Here is a 15,022-nt window from a genome sequence, read left to right as displayed (position 1 = left end):
GCCGCCCGCCGTCCGGCCATCGCCGCCCGCGTCTCCGGCGGGCGCCGGTCACCGGAGAACCACCTCCACCGCAATCCCTTGCCGGCGCTGCCCCGGGTCCCCTACTCCGGCGACGTTCCCCCTCAGCTTCGGCCACCGCTCCATCAACTCCGGCGAGAAGCTCCGTTCATCCTCGAGAAGCGCGCCCCAGATCCAGATCCGAAATTAGGGTTGACCTCGTTTTCCCCCTAAGTCCCTAACATTTTTAGCTATCTTCATCGCATCATAACTTTGCATCCGTAGCTCCGTTTTGCGTGTGTAGCATATGAAATTGTTCATCTGGATGTGATCTTCATTTCATTCCATTGCACCATGTTCATTTGAGTTCATCTTGATGCCCTAAATGCTGTTGCAAGAGTGCTATGCAATGTTAGTTGCTGTTTCTTAACAGATTATGCACATTTCTCATTTTTGCCATGTTTAATGTGTGCCTCCTATGAACTTGAGCCCTACATGTGTTTTGGGCTATGCCATGGCATCTTTAGAGGGGTGTATGACATGTATTTTTGTGATTATTTTGGTGACTAGCAGAATCATTCAAAGTAGCTCTCGTGATGTTGCTGATTTCAGGGACTTAGAATTCTTCTAAGTCATTTCCCTGATGATATTTTTATGCCATGTATTCATGTTGCTACAGAGTGATCCATGCCGTTTTTGAGCATGTTCAGTAAGGATGATTTTGAGATATTGTTATCCTCTATCCATTCATGTCTTTGTTTGCAATTATGGAGTACCCTAGGATGACTCAATCTTGTTCTACTTTTGCTATAAAATGTTCCTGGCATATTGTTTACATGTTAATCAATTTTGCCGAGGTTGTTGTAGTTGATCCATACATGCTATGAGAGTGTTCTTGCCATGGTTAGCTTATTGATCATGTCTTCTTGCTGGGTGTATGCTTAGTTTGTCATGCAATGCCTTGTAGTGAGTGCATGGAGTTCGCAAACATGCCTACATAACTCTGTTTTTGCCATGCCCAGATTTCTGCTAAGTCTGAATCTGTTAACGAAATTTGCTATGTTCACATGGGTGCCATTCTATCTTCTGATCCCTTTTGGCTTATGGTCAGTAAGGGACTTTTGTTATATGCTTTGAGTAGTATCATGCTATGCCTTGCTTTGCCATGATATGTTCCTGTAGCATGTTGTTATCTTGCTCTAAACTTTGCTTCCTGATGTTAAATCCTGACAAGTCTATAAACCTGATATCTTTTGCACTTTTGCCATGCTTGTTTGAACCTGCTATTGTGTGAATTAGCCGTAGCTTAGTGTTCATCTTTTGTCAAGCATCTTGAGTGGATCACTGCCATGTGCTTTGTTGCTATGTTAGAGTGCACTAGTTTATTTTTATTGATGCATTTAGATGGCACCGTGCTGTTAATCGCAGATTAGTGCCATTATTGTTTTGCTTGCCATTTGCAAACCGTGCATCCGATTCCAGTGATCTTTATATTGATTTCGACCAAAATCAACTCATCTTTCCAGTGGCACTCTTGGTTTGCCAATTTGAGGCCTGGTTCAATCTTTTCCTTCTAGAGCATGCATATGCATTGCATATCACATCCCGCATATCATGCCATGTTTTGCATCATGTTGCTTGCGCATTGCATCGTGGTTGATTGTGTTTCCCTTTTTTTGTGTTCTTGCTTTGGGTAGGGCCGGGAGACAAGTACGTGATCGAGGAACCTGTTTAGTACGTTTACGAGGATCAAGCTTACGTCAACTCGGAGAACTTTGCAGGCAAGATGACCATACCCTCGAAATCACTTCTATCTTTGCTTGCTAGATGCTCGCTCTATTGCTATGCCTATGCTACGATACCTACCACATGCTTTATCATGCCTCCCATATTGCCATGTCAAACCTCTAACCCACCTTATCCTGGCAAACCATTGTTTGGCTATGTTACTGTTGGGGAACGTAGTAATTTCAAAAAATTTCCTATGCACACGCAGGATCATGATGATGCATAGCAATGAGAGGGGAGAGTGTTGTCTACATACCCTTGTAGACCGTTTGCGGAAGCGTTATATCAACACGGTTGATGTAGTCGTACGTCTTCACGATCCGACCGATCCAAGTACCAAAAGCACGGCACCTTCGAGTTCTGCACATGTTTGGCTTGGTGACGTCCTTGCCTTCTCGATCCAGCAAGAGGGGCGAAGTAGTAGATGAGTTCCGGCAGCACGACGGTGTGGTGACAGTATTGGTGAAGAACAATCTCCATAGGGCTTCGCCTAAGCACTACGAAAACTATGACGGAGGATAAACTAGAGGATACGGGGTTGCCGGCACACGGCTTGGTGTTTCTTGATGTGTCTTTGGTGCTAGCCCTGCCCCTCTATTTATATGTTGAGCCCTGGGGTCGAAACTTGGAGCAAAAGCCTCCTCAAAGTCGGTTTTGCCCGAAAGGCAAGAGTCCCATTCGGACTCCAGGACCAAACGCCACAATCCTTGGCGTCTGGCCCAGGGCCAGACGCCAGGGTCTCCGGTGTTTGGCCCCCTGGCCTCCGCAAAACTCCTTTTGCAATGACTTATAGCCCCATGGGCCTGACCCCTTGGCCAAACTATATCATCCAATATATGAATCTTTACCTCCGGACCATTTCGGAGCTCCTCGTCATGTCTGTGATCTCATATGGGACTCCGAACAACATTCGGTCACCAACATACATAACTCATAGTACTATACCGTCACCGAACGTTAAGCGTGCGGACCCTACGGGTTCGAGAAGTATGTAGACATGACCGAGACACCTCTCTGGTCAATAACCAATAGCGGGACCTGGATGCCCATATTGGCTCCTACATATTCTATGAAGATCTTTATCGGTCAGAGTGCATAACAACATACGTCGTTCCCTTTGTCATCGGTATGTTACTTGCCTGAGATTCGATCATCGGTATCTTAATACCTAGTTCTATCTCGTTACCGGCAAGTCTCTTTACTCGTTCCGTAATACATCATCCCACAACCAACTCATTAGTTGCAATGCTTGCAAGGCTTATAGTGATGTGCACTACCGAGTGGGCCCAGAGATACCTCTCCGACAATTGGAGTGACAGATCCTAATCTCGAAATAGGCCAACCCAACAAGTACCTTCGGAGACACCTGTAGAGCACCTTTATAATCACCCAGTTACGTTGTGACGTTTGGTGTCACACAAAGTGTTCCTCCGATAAACGGGAGTTGCATAATCTCATAGTCATAGGAACATGTATAAGTCATGAAGAAAGCAATAGCAACAAACTAAATGATCAAGTGCTAAGCTAACGGAATGGGTCAAGTCAATCACATCATTCTCCTAATGATGTGATCCCGTTAATCAAATGACAACTCATGTCTATGGTTAGAAAACTTAACCATCTTTGATCAACGAGCTAGTCAAGTAGAGGCACACTAGTGACACTCTGTTTGTCTATGTATTCACACATGTATTATGTTTCCGGTTAATACAATTCTAGCATGAATAATAACCATTTATCATGAAATAAGGAAATAAATAATAACTTTATTATTGCCTCTAGGGCATATTTCCTTCAGTCTACCACTTGCACTAGAGTCAATAATCTAGATCACATCGCCATGTGATTTAACATCAATAGTTCACATCACCATGTGATTAACACCCATAGTTCACATCGTCATGTGACCAACACCCGAAGGGTTTACTAGAGTCAAGAATCTAGTTCACATCACTATGTGATTAACACCCAAAGAGTACTAAGGTGTGATCATGTTTTTCTTGTGAGAGAAGTTTAGTCAACGGGTCTGCAACATTCAGATCTGTATGTATTTTGCAAATTTCTCTGTCAACAATGCTCTGCATGGAGCTACTCTACCTAATTGCTCCCACTTTCAATATGTATCCAGATTGAGACTTAGAGTCATCTGGATCAGTGTCAAAACTTGCATCGACGTAACCCTTTACGACGAACCTTTTTTCACCTCCATAATCGAGAAACATATCCTTACTCCAGTAAGGATAATTTTGACCAATGTCCAGTGATCTACTCCTAGATCACTATTGTACTCCCTTGCCAAACTCAGGGCAGGGTATACAATAGGTCTGGTACACAGCATGGCATACTTTATAGAACCTATGGCTAAGGCATAGGGAATGGCTTTCATTCTCTTTCTATCTTCTGCCATGGTCGAGCTTTGAGTCTTACTCAATTTCACACCTTGTAACACAGGCAATAACTCTTTCTTTGATTGTTCCATTTTGAACTATTTCAAAATCTTGTCAAGGTATGTACTCATTGAAAAAACTTATCAAGCGTCTTGATCTATCTCTATAGATCTTGATGCTTAATATGTAAGCAGCTTCACTGAGGTCTTTCTTTGAAAAACTCCTTTCAAACACTCCTTTATGCTTTGCAAAATAATTCTACATTATTTCCGATCAATAATATGTCATTCACATATACTTATATCAGAAATGTTGTAGTGCTCCCACTCACTTTCTTGTAAATACAGGCTTCACCGCAAGTCTGTTTAAAACTATATGCTTTGATCAACTTAGCAAAGCGTATATTCCAACTCCGAGATGCTTGCACCAGTCCATAGATGGATCGCTGGAGCTTGCATATTTCCTTAGCACCTTTAGGATTGACAAAACCTTTCTAGATGCATCACATACAACTCTTCTTTAATAAATCCATTAAGGAATGCAGTTTTGTTTATCCATTTGCCAGATTTCATAAAATGCGGCAATTGCTAACATGATTCGGACAGACTTAAGCATAGTTACGAGTGAGAAACTCTGATCGTAGTCAACACCTTGAACTTGTCGAAAACCTTTTTGCGACAATTCTAGCTTTGTAGATAGTAACACTACTATCAGCGTCCGTCTTCCTCTTGAAGATCCATTTAATCTCAATGACTTGCCGATCATTGGGAAAGTCAATCAAAGTCCATAATTTGTTCTCATACATGGATCTCATCTCAGATTTCATGGCATCAAGCCATTTCGTGGAATCTGGGCTCATCATCGCTTTCTCATAGTTCGTAGGCTCATCATGGTCAAGTAACATGACCTCCAGAACAGGATTACTGTACCACTCTGGTTTGGATCTCACTCTGGTTTACCTACGAGGTTCGGTAGTAACTTGATCTGAAGTTACATGATCATCATCATTAGCTTCCTCACTAATTGGTGTAGTAGTCACAGGAACAGATTTCTGTGATGAACTACTTTCCAAGGGAGCAGGTACAGTTACCTCACCAAGTTCTACTTTCCTCCCACTCACTTATTTCAAGAGAAACTCCTTCTCTAGAAAGGATCCATTCAAAGCAATGAATATCTTGCCTTCGGATCTGTGATAGAAGGTGTACCCAACATTTTCTTTTGGGTATCCTATGAAGACGCACTTCTCCGATTTGGGTTTGAGCTTATCAGGTTGAAACTTTTTCACATAAGCATTGCAACCTCAAACTTTAAGAAACGACAGCTTAGGTTTCTTGCCAAACCATAGTTCATACGGTGTCGTCTCAACGGATTTAGATGGTGCGCTATTTAACATGAATGCAGCTGTCTCTAATGCATAACCCCAAAACGATAGTGGTAGATCGGTAAGAGACATCATAGATCGCACCATATCTAATAAAGTACGGTTATGACGTTCGGACACACCATTACACTGTGGTGTTCTAGGTGGCGTGAGTAGTGAAACTATTTCACATTGATTTTAACCGAAGACCAAACTCGTAACTCAAATATTTTATTTCTGCGATCATATCGTAGAAACTTTTATTTTTGTTACGATGATTCTCCACTTCACTCTGAAATTCTTTGGACTTTTCAAATATTTCAGACTTGTGTTTCATCAAGTAGATATACTCACATCTGCTCAAATCATCTATGAAGATCAGAAAATAATGATACCTGACGTGAGCCTCAATATTCATCGGACCACATACATCAGTATGTATGATTTCCAACAAATCTGTTGCTCGCTCCATTGTTCCGGAGAACGGAGTCTTAGTCATCTTGCCCATGAGGCATGGTTCGCAAGCATCAACTGGTTCATAATCAAGTGATTCCAAAAGCCCACCAGCATGGATTTTCTTCATGCGCTTTACACCAATATGACCTAAACGGCAGTGCCACAAAAAGTTGCACTATCATTATTAACTTTGCATCTTTTGGTTTCAATATTATGAATATGTGTATCACTACGATCGAGATCCAATGAACCATTTTCATTGGGTGTGTAACCATATAAGGTTTTATTCATGTAATCAGAACAACAATTTATTCTCTTACTTAAATGAATAACCGTATTGCAATAAACATGATCAAATCATATTCATGCTCAACGCAAACACCAAATAACACTTATTTAGGTTCAACACTAATCCCAAAAGTATAGGGAGTGTGCGATGATGATCATATCAATCTTGGAACCGCTTCCAACACACATCGTCACTTCACCCTTAACTAGTGTATGTTCATTCTGCAACTCCCGTTTCGAGTTACTACTCTTAGCAACTGAACCAGTATCAAATACTGAGGGGTTGCTACGAACACTAGTAAAATACACATCAATAATCTGTATATCAAATATACCTTTGTTCACTTTGCCATCCTTCTTATCCGCCAAATACTTGGGTCAGTTCCGCTTCCAGTGACCAATCCCTTTGCAGTAGAAGCACATAGTCTCAGGCTTAGGACCAGACTTGGGCTTCTTCACTTTAGCAGCAACTTGCTTGCCATTCTTCTTGAAGTTCCCCTTCTTCCCTTTGCCCTTTTCTTGAAACTAGTGGTCTTGTCTACCATCAACACTTGATATTTTTCTTGATTTGTACCTTCGTCGATTTCACATTACGAAGAGCTTGGGAATCGTTTTCGTTATCCCTTGCATATCATAGTTCATCACAAAGTTCTACTAACTTGGTGATGGTGACTAGAGAATTCTGTCAATCACTATTTTATCTGCAAGATTAACTCCCACTTGATTCAAGCGATTGTAGTACCCAGAAAATCTGAGCACATGCTCATTGCTTGAGCTATTCTCCTCGATCTTTTAGCTATAGAACTTGTTGGAGACTTCATATCTCTCAACTCGGGTATTTGCTTGAAATATTAAGTTCAACTCCTGGAACGTCTCATATGGTCCATGATGTTCAAAACGTCTTTGAAGTCCCAATTCTAAGCCGTTTAAGCATGGTGCACTAAACTATCAAGTAGTCATCATATTGAGCTAGCCAAATGTTCATAACATCTGCATCTGCTCCTGTAATAGGTTTGTCACCTAGCGGTGCATCAAAGACATAATTCTTCTATGCAGCAATGAGGATAAACCTCAGATCATGGATCCAATCCGCATCATTGCTACTAACATCTTTCAACTTAGTTTTCTCTAGGAACATATCAAAAATAAAACAGGGGAGCTAAATGCGAGCTATTGATCTACAACATAGATATGCTAATACTACCTGGACTAAGTTCATAATAAATTAAAGTTCAATTAATCATATTACTTAAGAACTCCCACTTAGATAGACATCCCTCTAATCCTCTAAGTGATCACGTGATCCAAATCAACTAAACCATGTATGATCATCATGTGAGATGGAGTAGTTTCAATGGTGAACATCACTATGTTGATCATATCTACTATATGATTAATGCTCGACCTTTCGATCTCCGTGTCCCTGAGTATTCCGCGTGTGCAACTATTTTGCACCCGTTGTATTTGAACGTAGAGCCTATCACACATGATCATCACGTGGTGTCTCAGCACGAAGAACTTTTGCAACGGTGCATACTCATGGAGAACACTTATACCTTGATAATTTAGTGAGAGGTCATCTTATAATGCTACCGTCAATCAAAGGAAGATAAGATGCATAAAAGATAAAAATCACATGCAATCAATATAAGTGATATGATATGGCCATCATCTTCTTGTGCTTGTGATCTCCATCTCCGAAGCACCGTCATGATTACCGTCGTCACCGGTGTGACACCTTGATCTCCATCGTAGCATCGTTGTCGTCTCGCCAATCTTATGCTTCTACGACTATCGCTACCGCTTAGTGATAAAGTAAAGCATTAAAGGGTGATTGCATTGCATATAATAAAGCGACAACCATATGGCTCCTGCCTGTTGCCGATAACTCGGTTACGAAACATGATCATCTCATACAATAAAATTTAGCATCATGTCTTGACCATATTACTTCACAACATGCCCTGCAAAAACAAGTTAGACGTCCTTTACTTTGTTGTTGCAAGTTTTACGTGGCTGCTACTAGGCTTAGCAAGAACTGTTCTTACCTACGCATCAAAATCACAACGATACTTTATCAAGTTGGTGCTATTTTAAACTTCGCAAGGACCGGGCATAGCCACACTCGGTTCAACTAAAGTTGGAGAAGCTGACACCCGCCAGCCACCTGTGTGCAAAGCACATCGGTAGAACCAGTCTCGTGTAAGCGTACGCATAATGTCGGTCCGGGCCGCTTCATCCAACAATACCGTCGAACCAAAATATGACATGCTGGTAAGAAGTATGACTTATATCGCCCACAACTCACTTGTGTTCTACTCGTGCATATGACATCTACGCATAAAACTTGGCTCTAATGCCACTGTTGGGGAACGTAGTAATTTCAAAATTTCCTACGCACACGCAGGATCATGGTGATGCATAGCAACGAGAGGGTATAGTGTTGTCTACATACCCTTGTAGACCGTTTGCGGAAGCGTTATATCAACGCGGTTGATGTAGTCGTACGTCTTCATGATCTGACCGATCCAAGTACCGAAAGCACGGCACCTTCGAGTTCTGCACACGTTCGGCTTGGTGACGTCCTCGCCTTCTCGATCCAGCATAAGGGGCGAAGTAGTTGATGAGTTCCGGCAGCACGACGGCGTGGTGACGGTGTTGGTGAAGAACAATCTCCGTAGGGCTTCGCCTAAGCACTACGAAAACTATGAGGGAGGATAAACACTAGAGGGGCCGGGGTTGCCGACACACGGCTTGGTGTTTCTTGATGTGTCTTTGGTGCTAGCCCTGCCCCTCTATTTATATGTTGAGCCCTGGGGTCGAAACTTGGAGCAAAAGCCTCCTCAAAGTCGGTTTTGCCCGAAAGGAAAGAGTCCCACTCGGACTCCAGGACCAAACGCTACAATCCTTGGCATCTGGCCCAGACACCAGGGTCTCCGGCGTTTGTCCCCCTGGCCTCTGCAAAACTCCTTTTGCACCAACTTATAGCCCCATGGGCCTGACCCCTTGGCCAAACCATATCATCCAATATATGTATCTTTACCTCCGAACCATTCCGGAGCTCCTCGTCATGTCCGTGATCTCATCCGGGACTTCGAACAACATTCGGTCACCAACATACATAACTCATAGTACTATACCGTCAACGAACGTTAAGCGTGCGGACCCTACGTGTTTGAGAAGTATGTAGACATGACCGAGACACCTCTCTGGTCAATATCCAATAGCGGGACCTGGATGTCCATATTGGCTCCTACATATTCTACAAAGATCTTTATCGGTCAGACCGCATAAAAACATACGTTGTTCCCTTTGTCATCGGTATGTTACTTGCCGAGATTCGATCGTCAGTATCTCAATACCTATTTCTATCTCGTTACCGGCAAGTCTCTTTACTCGTTCCATAATACATCATCCCGCAACTAACTCATTAGTTGCAATGCTTGCAAGGCTTATAGTGATGTGTATTACCGAGTGAGCCCAGAGATACCTCTCCGACAATCGGAGTGACAAATCCTAATCTCAAAATATGCCAACCCAACAAGTACGTTCGGAGACACCTGTAGAGCACCTTTATAATCACCCAGTTACGTTGTGACGTTTGGTGGCACACAAAGTGTTCCTCCGGTAAACGGGAGTTGCATAATCTTATAGTCATAGGAACATGTATAAGTCATGAAGAAAGCAATAGCAACAAACTAAATGATAAAGTGCTAAGCTAACGGAATGGGTCAAGTCAATCACATCATTCTCCTAACTAGCGGAGCCACCCGCGCATTTGCGCGGCTAGAGTTTCCTGTTAATATAAAAGTTGTTTTAGATTCGAGATATTATGCGATATTGATAACTTTGTCTAAAATTAGTAATGAGTGTACTATAACAAATCATGATGATATTCTAAACTTAGAAATACAATTGAGAGCTTCAAATGGTGTCTGTCTAAATCCAATTGCTTATTTTGTTTAGATTATTATTCCAAACTTCCAATATATATTGCTTTCGACCATGTCTATGTTGTTTTTATGCATGATACAAATAATAAAAATAAATCGTACTACTTGCCTTGGATATGTGTTGTTTGCAACCTTTTTGTTAAAATATTCTCTCCAATTACATTGAGTAACTGCTTTTCATTATGATGTTGCACAATATATGTTATTTAACTATCTTTATTGCTTGTATGTAGTTACCAATGAGACACATCCTAAACCGCCAGGGTCAAGGATATACGTACAACCAGATCGTCGTGATTCACATGCTCATGACAATTTCATGTTAGTATACTTTCATGGAAATCACATAAATGATTGGACAACAATCGTTAATAAATTATAAAAAAAATCTCATTTCACTTCCTCCTATATAGTTTACAATATATAGTATATGTGCTTTTCTGATAATTACATCTTTAAGCATGACTAAAACAACATATTCCAACCTTGAAATTAATTTTTTATAAGCTCCTTTCTCTTTCTACCAAAATAATATATATTATGTTATGTGCACACCATATTTATATTGGTTTGACTATTATCTTGTCTTGCATCCAATCTTAGTACATGTGTAATCTATTCAAGTCTTCATAATCTATCATTTCTTTTCTTTTATGTGTGCCATAAACGACGCTCATGATTGCCAATTCATGAGTACCTTAGATTGACTATTTTTTACACAACTCATCTTTATATAAATGAATCCATATGTGTCAATACATCCAAGATACCCAAGAATATTTGTATACGACACTATGCGTCGAATGTAAACCATTGTCACAACATGCTTCTGATACTGGATGGTCCTACGCAGATCGTTCATTTTAATTATAGTTCTGCATTCTAGTTAAGGTTGATTTGTACATAAATCAAATTCCTCCATGTATTCTTGAGTTGACCTATTTGTAACTACATCTGAAGAACTATAAATTCGATGGTATATATGAATATACAATTCCAATTTGATGACTCGGATGAGCTGAAAAAGTGATACCATGAGATAGTTAACCGATGACATCAGTGATGCTGTTATAGCATGCATGAAGCCAGATTTATATGTAAATCAAATTGTTCTGCGAACAATTATTATTCTTGAGTTTATCTCTTTTTTTAGACATGTTGAGTACTTATGAATTACATTATTTTTATTTTAGTTCTATTTAAACTTTTAGTATATGTTTTTGTTTTGACTAACCACATAATTATTTTACTAAACATCAAACCATATATTTATAGTAGATACGATTATATGATTTTACCTAATATATCATCTGGTAATTAACTGATGGCATTAGTGATGGTACCGTGGAGTGCTAGCAGCCATATTGTCTTTCTAAGAGAAAATGATTATTTTTCACAGCGAATCTGGTTGGTAAAAGGGCTGGTTCCAACCACTAGGACGTTGTATTTTATTAGCCCTGAAATCTTAAAAGTGCACGCGCACTATTCCGTCGAACCGAGTGGCCGCGCCTTGACCGATCGTTCCGTGCGAATCGTGTGGCCCACGAGAGTCAGGTGCTATTTTGTCGGGAGACTGTTTCTTTGCCCCGAGCGGCCTCGCTACCAACAAATCAGCACACGCGCTCGTCCACCTCTTGCATCTTATCCATTCGTCCCACCTCCCACTACCTGCCGCCCCGCACTGCTGCTCACCTCCCTGCGACTCGGCCGCCTCCTACCCCTTCTCTAGGCCACGCGCCCGCCTCCTGCTCCTTCTCCAGGCCACGCGCCCCTCCGCCGAGCTCCTCCTCCCGGCGATGTGGCTACCGCCCCGTTCCTCCTCCCGGCATCGACGCTCCCGGAGGTCGAGGGAGATGCGGCGGATCCGGCGGTGCAGGCTGAGCAGATCAGCCGGGGCCGTGGAGCCGGAGAATCATCGCCGTCGTCTCCTCCTCCACTGTCCACTTTCCAAAGGGGGCGCCGTCAGAGCTCTTGGGAGGGGACATACAGGTAGGACACTGTCTCTCTCCGGATCCATCGATCCAACAGGCTGGGATGGGGGAAAGAGCGCGGGTGACCGGATCTGTCGTGGTCACGCGTGGAGGATGGGGCGGTGGCGTGCAAGCATCGTGATCATGGATGTGGAAAAGGAGCGTGGACGGGATGGAGAAGTCAGCAGCAGGGGTTTCCGCCGCCGGCCTTGTTGTGTAGTAGAAGGGCGTGGTGGTCGGATCCATGGTGGCTGGGGTCGGACTACAGGGATGCAGCGTGCAAGCTTCGCTGTGCTGGCGGATTGGTAGTTGATCTTCTAGGGGAAGGTAGAGCATTAGCCCCAGGTGCTTTTCGCATGATTTTTGCTGATTTTAAGAGGAGGAATTGCTATGTGTAGTTAGTCTGTTTTTTTACAACTACGGCCCTGTTCCTGTGCAATTTATCATAGCCACTAGCCAAATTTTTAAGTCAGTTTTTTGTTGTTAGTTCTGTGCAAGTAGGGGCGCTTCCCTGTGCAACTAGCATGCCTTCCTATGCAATCTGTTACATCTGGTAGCCAAATTTTGTAAGCAAACTAGGCAAAATAAATTTTATTCTCTGAATATCAGTTTTTTTATGTTAGTTCTCTGCAACTAGGGGTTCCTTAGCAATCTATCATATCTTTGTAGCCCGATTTGTAAGCAAACTACGCAAATAATTCTCGTTCTCTGTATATCAGTTTTTGGTGTCAGTTCTGTGCAACTTGAGGAGCATTCCTGTGCAATCTATCATAACTTCTAGCCAAATTTGTAAGCAAACTAGGCAAATAATTTTATTTTAGTTCACTGGGGTCTGGGATCCTGCGCAACTAGGGATACATTACTGTGCAACCAGAGGAAATGTGCTTGATAGTGAAACAGAGGTTCATATTTTCTTTTTCTTTTATCCTATGGCCATTTATTTATACTCTTTTCTTTTACCCTCTTTGTAGTTCAATATTTTTTATTCATTGTAGGGTTCTCCAAATAGGACCTCTTGGCGGAATTCAAAACGGGCGGCTAAGCGACAACCACTTGGCGTTGATAATGACGGGGATGGAGAGGATGATGATGTTTCCTAAAGAGTATATAAATGAGTTGGCATCCTCAGTCTTTTCTAGTTGCACAAGAGTACCTGATAATTGGCATCCTCAGTATTTCTAGTTGCACAATACCATCCAATTAGTTGACATCCTAGTATTTTTGTAGCTGCATTGACACCCTCAGGTGAATGTGCAATTTTTTGATTGGTCATGCAAGTGCTGAATAGTTCTTTTCCCAAGAGTATCTAATTAATTGGCATCCCCAAGATTTATAGTTGCACACGAGTATTCAATTAGTTGGCGTCCTTAGCATTTCTACTTGCACAAACAGTATCCTACTAATTGACATCCTCAGCCACAAGAAAACTATTTTTTAGTCCCATCTTCAAATTTTTGAGGGTTGCCCAAGAGTATCTAATGATTTGGCACCCTCAGCCTTTCTAGTTGCACAGGAGTATTAATTAGTTGGCACCCTGAGCATTTTCTAGTTACACAATAGCATCTAACTAGTTGACATCCTCTGCATTTTGTAGTTGCACAACTAACATAATATAAGTTGGCGTCGTCAGCCTTTTTTATTCAGTTTTTTCTGAAGAGCAACAAATATTTTGTATGCAGTGTTAACTAATCACCTTTGGCTTGGATCCATGATTTGGTTGCACAAAATATGTACTCTTTTTGCACAAACAGTACATCCACACCATGTTTCTGGTCTGAGCTGTTTGTTGCACACTTTTTTACAGAACTACTTCCTTGTGTCTATTTGCACACATCCAGATAGAAGTTGGTTTGGCTACCAGATCTAGTTGCAAAGACTGGTGTTTAATTACACAGACATCAGATTACTGTTGCTACTCCCTCCAAGTGAAAACTACACGTCCATGAGTAGGAAGAAAGTTGCACATCGACTATCATTTAGTTGCACATCGAATGTTAGACAGTTGCACAAAACGGGGCATAAGTTGCACACAAAAAAATTCGTCAAAACATACTCATGCGGGATCTAGTTTCGAAAAGCACGTCGCGAGGATTCTGACAGTGAAAACGGATCTTATTTTTGATGTTTGGTTTAAAAGTTATGGCTTTTTAAAATTCTAAAACCCAAATTAAATACGTTCACACATATGGACTGGGAGGGCCTTAGGCATGTCTTATGCTGTGCACGTGATCGGGGCTCACGTGCTGGAAGTGGGCGGGGATCGGCTGGGAGTCGGGATGCCTTTCCTGGCGTGGATGAGCTGGTGTTTCCTTTTCTAGAGTTGGGGGACCAAAAGTTTCCTTTTAGGCCGGCTGCTCGCAAAGCCCAGCGAGCAGTCGGCCGCTACCTAGACTTGCCCTCTTTTATTAGCCTCTTGTTTTCCAATGGGAACATGCAGGGATGACTTCCGTATTGATATTGGACTCGGGGAGATATTTCCTTTTTGACACCATTGGACTCGGGCAGATTACGTATGTGTTACCTAATGCCTACATTTATTTTGATAATTTCCACGTACACAGATACGTGATTGATTACGAATATAGGTTTGGTTGTATGACCATGGTCTGGCACTGGTAGAAAAAGGGCCTATAATCCCGGTTCGTAAGGGCCTTTAGTCCCAGTTTCGGAACCGGGACTAAAGTGTCGGTACTAATACCTTCCCTCTTTAGTCCCGGTTCAATCCAGAACCGGGACTAAAGGCCCTCCACGTGGGCAGTGCGCAGAGCCCAGTCAGGAGACCCTTTGGTCCCTGTTGGTGGCACCAATCGGGACCAATAGGCA

Source organism: Triticum aestivum, chromosome 7A, assembly GCF_018294505.1.
Source record: "Triticum aestivum cultivar Chinese Spring chromosome 7A, IWGSC CS RefSeq v2.1, whole genome shotgun sequence".
NCBI classification, from domain to species: Eukaryota; Viridiplantae; Streptophyta; class Magnoliopsida; order Poales; family Poaceae; genus Triticum; species Triticum aestivum.
The sequence above is the reverse complement of the archived record's forward strand: the minus strand, read 5'-3'. Positions refer to the sequence as shown.